Below are 15,053 nucleotides of genomic sequence, written 5' to 3'. Positions count from 1 at the left end.
ATATGGAATAAACAAACATACATAATTATCAACAACAATAAAAAATATAACAAATTCTACCATCAAAATAACCTAAAATAGCAGAAAACTGAAGAAGATCAACAAACAGATATTATGCATGTTATTGATTTTATGCATCTACAATTCTACATTACAGAATTAAGCATTTCAATCAAAAAGGGAATTGTTGAATTCTTGTATCTCTGAGTCTTACACCGAGGTAGGTCAAGATGTTGAGCATTCCTGAGTTGCATATTATATTGAGACACAGATTGTCGGGCAGGAGGAAGAATGTCACGGTGACGATCACATTTTAAAAAACCAAGTCCAAAACGCAAAAGAAGCTCATTCCTGCGTTCGCTCAACAACTGTAAACCAAAATGACAAAGTTGTTGCGCATAGGACTGAATAGATGGTTACGCAATAAAGCAGAGCACACGCTTCTGGAGTCGTTCAATCTCATCACTCTGAGCCCTTGTAATACCTTGTAATGCCAGTGAGGCAGGGCGCCTTCCCAGAGCAGTATTTCATCAGGCAGCGGATGAAGGCCTTGTAGGTGGATAGGATTTCAGGTCAGGCTTTGGAGGCCAACTTAGAAATGTGGTTTACCCAAGAAATATCATGGCTGATAGTGAGACCCAGGAGTTTGAATGACTGAACTTCCTCAGGAGGATTGTTTAGAAAATGGATCAGAGAGTTTTCCAGATAGTCCTTTCGGAGAGAGTGAGGGTATGAGAGTTGTCAGGATCGACAGACATATTGTTAACTTAGCATCTTTCCATTTTGATGCGTTCATTGAATTTCTATTAGTTCTGATTTTTGTAACAGGCTCTAAAAGAGATGGTCATTCTACATCTGATCTGGATTCAAGTATTAATGGCATTTCACAAAAATCCTAAATTCTGTTTCTCCGAGCTCCTTCCCTTGACTGTGTCCAATAGCGTGTCCAATAAATCCTCGCCTAGCTGAGGTTCTGAGGTTCTCCGTCCTGTTTTCGTCCGGCGTCACAGGGCGTAGCATTTCACCATGAAGGTGACTGTTACGTGCTCCTCCCCGACCCCCTGGTCACGGTGTACCTCCGAGCCCCGAGAGGAGTCACGGCAGAAAAATGTGTTATTCTGTACGTCAAAGATCAATGGTGAAGCCACACCAATTGTTACCAACAAACAAATATTGTATTAAAATCACACAAGAATAACAGTACAACAACAATATGAATCAAAAGTACAATCAATATCCTATGATGGTACCATCAGTTTTGTAATATATAACTCGCTGTGCTCCAAGTGAGTGAAACAAGAACATCCCCAATGTCTCTTATCCCCGGCTTCAAGCCAAAGTCGATCCGCTCCAGCGATCGACAGATCAATGTCCAATCGAGACCAGAATCCCGTTGGGTTGGCAGTTGCAGTCCTGCTGCCAAAGCTGTGCAATGGCGCCCTCCAGGCGACTGGGAAATCACAATGCGCCCTCCAGGCGAATGGGAAATCACACCCTCGGGTATTGGCATTCCGCGGCTCACAGTCGGCGAACCTCCGATTGACCTTCAAAATCCGCGTTGCACACACACACTTTCCCTTTCCCAGGAATCCCTTTCCTGGGAAAACCAAAGTTCACTCGTGACTCTTGCTCACGAACGTTCGCTCCGGACTGCAAAGCAACTATGCTTCTTGTCCGACTCCACTCGCCCCGCCTTCTTTTTCTCTTCGTCGTCCGGTTCCCGATCTGGTTTCCGGTTTCTTTTAACTCTAACTTTTTCACCTTTTGAAAACAGTTCATAAACTAGAACGGGCACTCGGTAGAGCGCATACCTTCGCCGCAGCTACTGTTCTGTACTTGGCATGGGAGTGTAGGGAACAGAACAACAAAAATACGATTTTGACCTTTTCGTGACCTTGACCTTGACCTTTGACCCGATTGCTCCCAAAATCTAATCAAATGTGTCCCGTATAATAACCAATCATCCCACCAAATTTCATGCAATTCGGTTGAATACTTTTTGAGTTATGCGAATAACACACACACACACACACACACACAGACATACAAATAAATACACAGCGATCAAAACATAACCTTCCGCTTTTGCGAAGGTAACAATAAACCTTTTGAAAACAATAATAGTACATGGAATCAAAAATGTTTACAGTGGATGAAAACCACAACAACAGAAGTGACGAATCCGTAACAGTGATGCAAAAATGCACCAAATAAAAAAAATGATCGTGTGTTTTTTCTGTGAACAGGATGTCTTAAAAAGTTGTGGACAGATTAGAACCAAATTTGATGGAGAGGTTGTGTGTGTGAGAAGGACAAATATATTCAATTTTGGTGAAGCTCCGACTCCGGGTGCAATGATTTGTTTTTCATTATTAAGTGATTCTTCACCATTGAGAGATAGGGCCAAAAACGATATATAGCATGACATGTCAAAAGGTTGTGGACGAGTTCTGGCTGAACTAGGTGGATGATTTGGGTAGGTGACAAGAACAAGCAGATTCGATTTTGGTATAAGGTCCGGATTCAGATCTGACCTATCAGTGGGATACATAACATAAATTGGGCAGCCTGGTGGAGGTATATGCGCTCCACCGAATGCCGTTATAATTGGTGATTTTAAAGATCCGCCATTAAAACAGCTGTTCACCACCATCTCTTATCTTCCCCCAAACAAAACCTTGATCTTTTCTACCCCCGTTAATTCACCCCAGATCCACTTTTTTGAAATTCCGACTTCGTTCCTGGAGTCCTAGCTGTGTCCATCAAAATTTTTTTTTTAAATCCCACCGGATAATTTGTGAAGAGGAGGCAAGTTATTGCCGGCACCCTGAACAGATGACGAATTCGTGCTCAATTCCACAGGAGGAACTGCACCAATAGCACAGCACAGCTGTGTTCCCAGTTATGATTCAAATCAGCAACCATGTGCTGTGCACAAAATGATGATTATATAAACAAGTGAACAAAGCAGGAAATGTTTCCTCATCCAAGCATCGTCTGTATCTTTCATAATCGGGTGTGGTGAAGAACTTCTCTCACAGTTTCAGTTTCGCACTACAAGGATCATTGTTGTATAAACACACTGTGTTGTTGTACAAAGCAGGTGCATGTGAAACCACCAGCACTGGCTTTTATGGTGAATCCTGATTGGACACTGCACAGTGAAAATCCATATAATTAATAATGATTAAATTATTTTCGGTCTGGATTTATAGTTTAAGTTTTGGGAGTTTGAGTTTCACCAATTTAATACTAACCCACACCACTAATTGAAATGGAATCCTTTAATTAGATATCAGCCAATGGGATCAAATACATTGGTTGAATGTAGAATGGAATGTGGAAATTATGCAAACCGAACAGGTCAAACATATTCTTCCTGAAGTTTTGTTCAGAATGGTGAGAATTGAATGGAAGTTACAGGAAGTGAGTATCATTGTTTTATTACCCTCGCCAGAGCAGAGGGTATTGCATTTGAGTCCGTTTGTTTGTTTGTCTGTCTGTCTCTCTGTTTGTCTGTTTGTCCGCACAGAATAAATATGATTTTCTCTGCAACCGTTGGTGCGATTGACACGAAATTTTCACCAGAGGTGCAACGCCACTTGTATAATTTTTAAATGATAATTATGACGTCATACGTCACGTGGTACGGGTGACATCTTTTAAAAAACGAACAACTTTTGCACCTCTCTATTCCTGAAAGCACTGCATAAAAAAATTGAGACATGGCTCATTGTAAAGAACTCTCTATGGGGAATAACATATGTTAATGATGATGTCATAGGTGCCTCCATGATGACGTCATTTTTCGACAAGTACAAAACTTCATCCGATGAAGATGAAATTTATTGAGCGTCAAGGGATAAATTGGTGGAGAAAAAATAATAATAATAATGACGTCATCGGTCACGTGGTTCGGCTGCCATATTTGTTTTCACACAAATGCCTTGAAAACCACTGAAAATACATCCTGTTGAGGGTTTGCCATCTCTGATTGCTCTTTTTCTTGTTTATTTCATGTGTTGTCTAATTTTTACTCCATTTGGAGTGTACGCTCCGACAAGCTTCCATGCTCAAACGCTCATACAAGCTCGCAAAAAATGATTTCACCCTGATGTGACTGATGACGTGGTTCGGCCGCCATATTGGTTTTAACACAAAAGCCTTAAAAATCACTAAAAACACGTCCTTGTGAGGGTCTGCAATCTCTGATTGCTCTTTCTTGTTTTAAGTTGTATTGTTGTTGCTGTTCTGTCTTGCAGACATTACTTGCATTCAAGATTGCTCGTGAGGACAGGAGCCGTTGCCCTCGGAACTGCAGTAAGTTAAACCTCCTGGAATTGCCTTCAAATTTTGTTTACTAACCATTAAAGATAATATTCATAATAATTTTAGGTTTGGCAGGATAGTCCAGAGATAGGCACACTGCTCTCCAAGCTGTCTAGCTTGGGTTCGAATCTCAGCCCAGCTATAAATTGTCATTTTCGTGTTTCAAGGACAGTCCATCGTTGTGTGTGCCATCCCTCGGATGGATGTTGAACTGGGCATTCCATCTGACGGCATTAGTTTGTGGACATTAAAGATCCCATGGTGTCTTTCGTGAAGATTAGGCGAGCTATTGCCGGCACCATGAACAAATTACATATTTCTGCCCTAACCTACAGAGGCCATTGCATCAGTGGCACAGCCGTGTTAGGATTAGGGTTAGGGTTGTTAGGGTTAGGGTTAGGGTTGTTGGGGTTAGGGTTAGGGTTGTTAGGGTTAGGGTTATGGTTGTTAGGGTTAGGGTTGTTAGGGTTAGGGTTAGCAAAATGAAATTAGCCAAATTAGCTCAGCCAATGATGCTACCTGCCAGCCTTGTACTGAATATGATAGAAGAGGATAATACTGTTTATCTCACAAACATAAAAATACCCTGCAATAACAATATACCCTGCTGTGCCCCCCAAACCAGACCACCAGTCCTTGATGAATCTGCAACAGCGTCTTCAAGCACGTTATGACAACAAACGGAGTGTTAAGCAGATTCATTGTTGCTGCCCACCCGGAAACCTTCACAAGCAGCAGAGCAATGGAACCCAGAACCACAAGGCAAACACTCCCTCTCTTGGACAATACCAGTTACAGCAACCTTCACCTCGAAATACTCAATCTAATGAGAATAACCTGATTAAAGGATTTCGTCACGAGTCCGACAAGAGCTCAAACCAACGGGTATCAGCGATACCTCCACACATATCGGTGAAACACTTCCTGCAAGAAATATCTCGAGCAATGATGCAGAAGGAGAATGAAAATTTTCATTCCCAAATGAAGGACTTGCTTGATAACCCATTTTGTGAGTTCAGCAGACGAGTTGGGCTGGTAAATGCTGTCAGCCCAATCATGGTTTACCGTGTGACCAACAAACCAAGTGGAAGAGGGACGAAGAAGGCCGTCTTGCCACGTTCCGTAAACAAAGGTGCAGTCGCAACTACTCAAGCACCATACAAAGCAAACGTCGGGGGAAATAAGTTAGAAAAACAGCACCAAAGAGCCACAACTATCCAGGTAAGAGCACCACTTTATACAATTCCTTCTCACCAAAACTCAAGCTTTGAAATGGGCAGAAATCCACCAGGATTACACTTTGGGTTGGTTTGGTCTGAACATGGATCAGCAAATTGGGATGCTCACTGCTCAGTTCAAGTCGTACGTAACGGTGAATTGTCCATTGTGTTCGACTGTCCATGGAATTCAGGTGAATGTATCTTGATGCCTCCTCATGGTCTGATTCACGTGATTGAGCACATGCTTTGCAAAGTTCCTTGTGTTATTGTATGAAGAAAAACACCAAATACCGCCACTCATTGTGAACTTGGAAAACCTGGGATGGTGTAGTGTATTTGTACAAAGTAAATACAGAATTGTGCAGTTTCCCCTCCAAATCCCAACCCCTGCCAATTAATGCACGAGTATGGGGAACAGGGATTCCTCCACAAAGTGTGAAGATCCTTTCCTCATCGTTACCCCCTGTGCACTTTGTTCATCCTGAAAGTGTCGTTTCTGTCCAAAACAGTAATTCATGGACAATAAATAAGTGATGAGATTTCCTTCCACCCTTCCAAGTTCATGCTTGATGTTTTTCACCTTCTAATTAATTGCAGGTTCTGGAAACAGATAATCTTACACTCACCCTCCTTACGAGCAGATCTCAACTTGCTGTGTTGGTAGTAAGCATGTGTCCGAGGTGTCCGACCAGGTCTGTGTTCCCCTGTTATGTCGCATCTGACTATCAGTGCTGTTGTGGTATGTGCACTTGGAGTGCTTTGATCCATATTTTAATTTTCTCAGACATCACCTTTTCTGATCGGGCCTCCTGATGCCATGCGGGACCTGCTGGCAGCACCAACACATACGTTTTTGTCACACCCGGTTTCTATTCACCATTAATTTTCTACGTGCAGCAACCATATGATGGACCTCACAAAGTTATACAATGTTCCGAGAAGACTTTAAAACTTGATATTAACGGTGATTGTGAGACAGTCTCCATAGATCGCTTTAAGCCAGCTTTTGCATAAATGCAGCACCAGAGCCGACCCTTCCACTAACCAATGGGTCGACACCTACTACAACAATACACGTACCGTTGTATACGACTCGCTCTGGGCGTCATGTACACTTCCCACCATGATATTTGTGAGAGTACATTTTCCTGTTGACCATTTGTCTTTGCTGTGAATTTTATATTTACATGGACAGTCAACAACTCTTATTCTACAACAATATGTACCTTCCGTTCAATTACCCGGTGTGTACCCCGGTTTAGAATAGGTACACCGTATCCCTGCGTGTCGCAAGAGGCGACTAAAAGGGTTGGCGTCAGGAAGGGCATCCGGCCATAAAAACATTGCCTCAAAAAGAGAACCATGACAATTACAACTACATATGGGCAGGGTACAGCCCGAAGTACCCCATGGGGGACACCACTCCCTCTCGTCAAAACTCAAGGTGGGGAACCCGATCGAAGCAAGGGTGGAAATCATTCCATTTATGACGACGAAACGTCTGATGCCCGACGTGGAGATCGGTTTCTGAGGTTTGGGACATGGAATGTAGGGACAATGACAGGGAGATCAGGAGAAGTGGTGGAAGTATTGATCAGAAGAAGAGTGGACATATGTTGTGTGCAGGAGACGAGATGGAAGGGAAGTGGTGTGAGAATGGTGAAGGGTAGGCAGGGAGAGAAATACAAGTTTGTGTGGCAAGTGTGCCCAGAAGGTGTGAATGCTTTTGGTGTCCTGTTTTCCAAGGAGTTTGAAGACAGTGTGGTGAGTGTGACTAGAGTGAGTGAAAGGTTGATGATGGTGAAATGATGATTGGAAAGCTCTTGGTGAACATCATCTCAGGATATGCTCCACACGTTGTTCGGAGCGATGAAGAGAAGGACTAGTTCTGGTGTGCGATAGAGAAGCTGATGGAAAACGTGAAAGATGAGGAAGTTGTTGTGGTCGGAGGAGACCTAAATGGACATGTGGGAAGGAGTATGGCCGGTTTTGAGGGAGTTCATGGGGGTTACGGATATGGTGTGAGAAATGGAGAAGGTGAAAGGATTTTGGAGTTTGCTGATGGAGCTGATTAGTTGATTTGTAATACTCAGTTCCAGAAAGAGGATAATAAGCTTGTTACATTCACGTCAGGTGGGTCGACGACAACCGTTGACTACCTGCTGGTGCGCAGGCGAGATTGGGGGCACCTCCGGGACACAAAGGTGATCCCGGGGGAGGAGGCTGTTTCACAGCACCACTTGGTTGTTTGCGACATAAGGGTGAAAGGTGCGAGGAGAGCTCGGCGGGTGAAGTACCAACCGAGAATGAAGGTGTGGAGGTTGAAAGAGGTGACAGTGAGGGAGGCATTAAAAGAGAGGCTGAATATGGTAGAGGATGATGTGGTTGAGCTTGAAAGTGGTTGGATGTCAATGAAAGATAGTCTGTTGGGAGCCGTTGGTGAGGTATGTGGATGGACAAAAGGACAACCGAGACACTCGGAAACATGGTGGTGGGATGATGAAGTTGGAAAGAAGATTGACGAGAAGAGGAAGAAGTTCAAGGAGTGGCAGAAGGCGAAGGGAATGGGGGCAGAAAAGGCAGAGCATGAAAGTTATAAGGCAGCCAAGAAGGCTGCAAAGAAAGAGGTAGCAAAGGCACAGGAGGCATGTAGGAAAATGTTAGGAGAACGCTTGGATTTGGAAGAGGGTCAGAGAGTGGTATTCAGGATTGCAAAGCAGATAGCGAAAGAGGTGTGATGTGATGGGGGTGAGTTGCTTGAAGGATGAAGTGGGACAAATCGTTGTGGACCCAGATGGAATTAAAGGAAGATGGAAGAGACATATGGAAATACTGTTGAATGCAGAGAATGAATGGGATGGCAACATAGAGAGTAACCCAGTTTTAGGACCGGCAGAGAAGATAACCGGGGAGGAAGTTGAGGAAGCGATAAAAGCAATGAAGAGTAGAAAAGCGGGAGGGCCGACGGGAGTTGTGGGAGATATGTTTTTAGGCAACGGGAAATTGGGGTGTGAAGAGAATGACTGAGATCTGCAATCTGGTGGTGAAAGAAGGCCGCATTCCAATGGATTGGGAACTGAGTACCCTCGTCCCTCTATACAAGGGGAAAGGTGACCCCCTGGACTGTGGCTCGTATCGAGCGAAAAAGTTATTGGAGCATGGAATGAAGGTATTGGAAAGGGTGTTGGAGAGGAGGATAAGGAAGAAAGTGAAGATTGACGAAATGCAGTTTGGATTTATGCCAGGAAGAGGAACGACAGACGCACTCTTTATTGTGAGGCAGTTGCAGGAGAAGTATATGGAGAAGAGGAAGAAGTTGTTTCTTGGGTTTGTTGATCTGGAGAAAGCATTCGATAGGGGTCCACGTGAAGTAGTGATATGGGCATTGAGGAAGTTAGGAGTGGAGGAATGGTTGATCAGAGTAGTGATGGCAATGTACAAAAGAGTGCGCACAGCTGTAAGGACGAAGGACTGGAACAGTGGTGAGTTTGAGGTGAAGGTGGGAGTGCATCAGGGGTCGGTACCAAGTCCACTACTATTTGTAGCTGTGATGGAGGTGCTGGCTCAGAACGTAAAGGAGGGATTACCGTGGGAGTTGTATGCAGATTATCTGGTGTTGATTGCAGAAAGTATGGATGGACTTAAGGAGAAGATGAACAAGTGGAAGGACTGTATGGAGACAAAAGGTCTGAAGGTGAATATCAGAAAAACGAAGGTGATGGCAAGTGGTAAAGCATGTGGTGAGGTGGAAAGAACTGGGAAGTGGCCGTGTGCTGTGTGCAGGAAGGGTGTCGGAGTGAATTCCATTCAATGTACAATGTGCGCTGAGTGGGTTCATCAAAAATGTAGTGGTTTGAGAGGGTCATTAACCAGTGTGGCAGCTACATTCAAGTGTAAGGTGTGCACAGAGGGAGCTGCAGATGGAGGAAATGTTGAGTTGGATCTTGGCGACGGCGTGAAGCTGGAAGGTGTGAAAACATTTTGTTACCTAGGAGACATGCTGAATGGAGAAGGTGGATCAGACTCGCCAACGGTTGCTCGAGTTAGATGTGCATGAAAGAAGTTTCGGGAACTGAGTGGTGTGCTGACGAGGAGGGGAGTATCGTTGAAGCTGAAGGGAAAGGTGTATGCTGCATGTGTGAGAAGTGTTATGATTTATGGGAGCGAGACATGGGTAATGAACGTAGAGCAGCAACGAAGGCTGGAAAGCGTGGAAATGTGAATGGTTCAAAGGATGTGTGGAGTATCATTGAGAGAGAGGAAGACCAATGATGAATTGCGAAAGATGATGGGAATAGAGCCTGTGATGGATGCTGTGAAGAGAAACAGTTTGAGATGGTTTGGTCATGTGTTGAGGAAGGATGAAAGTGACTGGTTGAGAAGAGTGATGGAAATGAATGTAGAAGGAAGTAGAGGATGGGGAAGACTGAGAAAGACTTGGCTAAAGATGGTCGAAGAAGAAATGCGGGCAAGGGGGTTAACAAGGGGAGATGCAGAAAATAGGGCAAAATGGAGAACATTGTCATGGGGACCGTAAGGCTAACCCCCGCTCTTGCAGGGAAAATGGCCTTAAAATGCCTGTTGTTGTTGTTGTCTTCCATTCAATTAATTCTCCAGGATGGGGAGAACTGTAGCAGCATCATCTTTCTTGCCTTTGGTTAGATAATCTGTAAATATGCTTGAGTTCTGGTTGATCGAGGGATTTCCGGTACCGGGTTAGCCAGAAGAAGGAAGAGTGTGTTTGACGGTTGCTTTTTGTATAAAAAATAATTATATTGGAGTCTGAGCACCTCAAACGTCTTTTTGTCCTCCCTAAATATTCAAACCCTTTGCCTAATTAACCATAAATCACTACAGGAACCCATCATTTGTTTGAAAGATTACCAAATTAGAATAATAGGTTTCACATGTATGGCATCGGTGGTTTCACCTAAAAAGTAAGCTCCCCCACTTATATCTAAGGAGTTTTAAGGTGCAACTCATTTGGTCAACCAATGAGGTAAACATGAAGACCAAGGAGCTTTCAAAAGACGTCAGACAGAAAGTGGTGGAGAAGCAGTCAGACAGAATGTGGTGGAGAAGCACTGTTCAGGAGAAGGTTATAAGAAGATTTCAAAGTCACTCATTATTCCTTTGAGTTTGGTGAAATTGATCATTAAGAAGTGGAAGACGTATCGTACCACCAACTCCACACAGATCAGGTCGCCCATCCAGACCTCCGTGCACAGGTGGAAGAAAGAAGGCATTACTGAAAAAGACGTGTCTAAAAGCTTGTATGTTTGTGAAAAGTGGATACTGCTTTTTATGAACTTTGATTCACCACCAAATAATATACGGTTAGGTCATGAAAAATACTGGCAGGACACAAACTAAAAGTTTGCGAAAAAGCATCTTAATGATACTGCGGGCATGTGGAGAACAGTTTTATGGTCAGCGTGACAAAAATGTAACTTTTTGATCTAAATTCAAAGCGTTATGTCTGGTGCAATCCTAACACCGCACATCACCCAGTCAGCACCATCCCTACTGTCAAGCCTCTTGCAAGAGCCTCAATCTTGTATACAAAAAAAAAGAAACCATGGTGGTGGCCGCATCATGTTATGGGGCTGCTTTTCATCAGCAGGGACTGGCAACCTTGTCAGGATAAATGGGACAATGAACGTTGCAGGAGTACAGGAGAATCCTTGATGAAAACCTGTTTGAGCCAACCATGAATCTGAAACTGGATAGGAGATTCACATATCAGCAGGACAATAATCTGAACACGAAGCTGAAGCCACACTGGAGTGGCTGAATAAGAAGAGAATAAATGTTATTGAATGGCCCAGTCAAAGTCTTGACGTGAACCCAATGGAACAAGAGATGAAGATTGCAGTCCATCGACGATCTTCATCAACCTTGGCAGAACTAGAGCAAAGATTTCACCATATCACTGTGCAAAGCTGATAGAGACCTTTCCAAAAAGACTCATAGCAGTCATTAATACAAAAGGTGCTTCCACCGAGTACTGACCTAAGGGGCTGAATACTTTTGCAACCAGTGAATTTTGATTTATACATGTTTTTTGCAGGTATTCCTGACATGTAACCTCCTTCAGCTAAAACAGTGTTTAGTTTGACCTCGGCACTTATGAATAAAAAGTTAATTTGGAAAAATTGTTTCTATATAATTCGTAATTGATCTAAATATGGCATTATTGGTAGGGGGGTGAATACTTTTGCAGGCCAATGGAGATGGAGTAGTATACGGGTTCAAACCAACAAACCAACACAGTATACGGGATTTTGGGTTCAGATAGGAATGCTGAACAGGTCTCTGTTGGGTATAATAAATAAATCTTTCCTTTCTCTCCGACGTATGTGTGACAAGGAAGAATCGATTCAATTTTGGTGAAGATCCAGATCCAGCTAGTAGAATTTTAAAAGTGATTCTTCACCATTGAGTGATGTGGCCAACCAGGCGGAGGTATGCTCTCGACTGAGTGCCGTTCTAGTTCTTACTTGCAAAATCAAATATTTTTCAAGTATATTGGTCGGTGTTGGGCTAGCGGCTAGGGTGCCAGCTTAGGATCCGAGGATCCTGGGTTCGAATCCCGGTCGATCGCTGAATTAACGCCAGGGGCGTTGACTCAGCCTGTCATCCTTCCGAGGTCGGCAAATTGAGTACCAGTTCACTGGTAATTCCCTGCTTGTCGTAAAAGGCGACAAAAATGGTTGGCGCAGGAAGGGCATCCGGCCGTAAAACATTGCTTCAAAAAGGGGACCAAAAACAACAACAACCACGGTCCCTGAAAAAGGCCAACCCCCACTTTGTGGGGAAAAATGGCCTCTAAAAGTGTTTTTTGTTTTGTTTTTTTAATTGGTCGGTTGTGTTTGTTATGTCTGTCTGTCTGTGTTTGCCTGTTTGTCACTTGCTGACAGGTCACAATTCTAAACCGGTCGTCATGAAACTTCACCAAGTTGTAGAGGTCCTCACAAGTTGCCTATTGATTTTGAGGTCAAAGGTCATCTGGAGGTCAGATTTCTAAAATCGCCATTTTTCATCCAATTGACTTGAAAATTGAACAGCATTTGCACATTGAGTCACTAAATTGGGAAACCAACGATTTTTTAGGTCAAAAGGTCAAAGGTCAAACTTCTAAAATCATTCATTTTCATCTGAAAAATCGTAACTTTTCATCCTGTGGTGTATCCTGTGTTTCATCCTGTGGTTTCATCCTATTCTGTGCATCTGAGCTTTAATCAAGATCGTCAATATTAATCTTGATGAAATGGACAATTTGATGGATCAATGGCTACCTTTTTTTGGGAGGGAGGTGGATTTTGCAAGTATCTGCTTTGCATGAAGTCTTCTTGTTTGTTTATTCGTTGATAACCATCTCCAAATGATGTTAATCCAAATACTCATTCACTGTTACGGGTTGAATTAAGTTTCTGTCATTTTTATTTGTCCTTTTCTCTGCAGGAAAACTACAATGGATGCAGGGCAGGGAACAAGCTGAAGAAAAGCCACAATGTCAAACACACCGTTACTTTTCAAGACGAAGTTGAGAACAAAATGAATTCCAGAAGATTGAGTTCTCAGAGCCATCAGCTGCATGACAACAGACCAAGGTCCTTTTCTCTGCAGGAAAACTACAATGGATGCATGGCAGAGAACAAGCTGAAGAAAAGCCACAATGTCAAACACACCGTTACTTTTCAAGACGAAGTTGAGAACAAAATGAATTCCAGAAGATTGAGTTCTCAGAGCCATCAGCTGCATGACAACAGACCAAGCGCTCAAAGTTCACGTACAAGTCTCGAAGGTGATCGAGAATCAGCTCTTGAGTACCAGCACCAGGTTCAGCAGGGCAAAGTAATTCGCCCCCAATTGGGTCATCATGGTGGCAGCAATTCACATGTCTCTTCTAAAACCACCAAGGAAGTATCTTCATTTTACAATGACTTGGAGTCTTGTCATGAGGTCGATGTAATCGGGATGAAGAATAGTTTATTGGAAGACCCGTCAAAGGAAGAAGCCGTTGTAACAATTCAAGCAGGTTACCGAGGACACCTGGCCAGGAAGGATTTGAAGAAGCAGCACCAAACTGCAACAACTATCCAAGTGAGAAAACATTTTAAAATAATGTTAAACAATCTCTAAAGGTTGAAATGTTCATACAAATAAACCCTTAGTTTTGGGTTTACCTGCTTGGTATTTCGATCTTGGTGCAAAGGTCTTTATATTGTGGATGCAGGTTCGAATTGATGATCTGCAATGGATTACTGTGGCATGGATGTCTTTCATCCTCTGATTTCTATATATATATATACACAAAGAATTAAGTTAAGCACCCCTACACAACGAATTAAGGTAAGCACCCCCTAATATATATTCTTTGTGTATATGTATACATTGGCATATATTCTAAGGTATGTGAGATCAAATAATGATTGGTATGACATTAGCAATTATCCATTGATGAAATTGAGTGATCAAAGTGAAAAAAAGTGATTGGTTGAGTCAGTGATCCGATCACGTGGGTCCTACACACGTTATTGACGCAAAGATCGCTAGAGGTCTTCTCAGAACAATGACTGTACGTTAGAAAACATAAACGTCATCCACACTGTCCGTGATGGACCTATAGCTCCATACTTAAATTGAGGTGAAAATATGCCTAAAATTCCCAAAAAATTTCACCTTAAATTATTCAGAATAAAATATTGAAAACGGCATGATTGTTATGTTTTTATGTGACCATAATATCACTTCTTCAGAAAATATAGCAATATCATGGGTATATTACACTGTTTTGACGACAACAAACTTGTAATGTGCGAGGTTGTAAAAAAACGGGGGGGGTGCTTAACTTAATTCTTTGTGTATATTTTTTCGTATACAAGATCGAGGCTCGTGTAAGAGCTAACATTAATCACAAAAAGAGAAACAGACAAATAAAACATATGATAAAGGGAGCGGGAGACAAGACAGGGAGAGAGAGGGAAGCACATAAGTACAACATTTGAGAACAGGGACATCGGGAGATCTGTGGGAGGAAGAGGGCTTGGGGAGGAGGCGTGGGAAAGGGGGGTGGGAGAGGGAAAAAACACATGGACACTGCCAGAACTTCCTTCCAGGAAAGAAGTCGGTATTTCAGAAAAGTGGATCTGGGGTGAATTAACAGGGGTATAAAGATCAAGGTTTTGGATGGGGGAAGATAAGAGATGGTGGTGAACAGCTATTTGAAGACCTGGAGGGATGAGTGGGATTGAAGAGAGTGAGGGAGTTTGTTCCAGAGGCGGGAGAAAAGAGGAATGAAAGAGTGAAGGTGAATAGAGAGTCTTGATTTTGTCAGTTTCACAAGAAGAGGTTTCGATGTTCTTTCTCGCTGGCTGCAGCCCTTCTAATGTTGGGTGCTGCTTTGCCAGAGAGCAGATAAAGGTTGCTGGTCTTGGTAGGGTTTGAGACATTCGCTGATAAAGCGACAATCTTCTTTGCATGGAGTCACCATTCCCAAAC

Source organism: Myxine glutinosa, chromosome 2 (assembly GCF_964187855.1).
Source record: "Myxine glutinosa chromosome 2, kmMyxGlut1.1, whole genome shotgun sequence".
NCBI lineage: Eukaryota > Metazoa > Chordata > Myxini > Myxiniformes > Myxinidae > Myxine > Myxine glutinosa.
The sequence above is the reverse complement of the archived record's forward strand: the minus strand, read 5'-3'. Positions refer to the sequence as shown.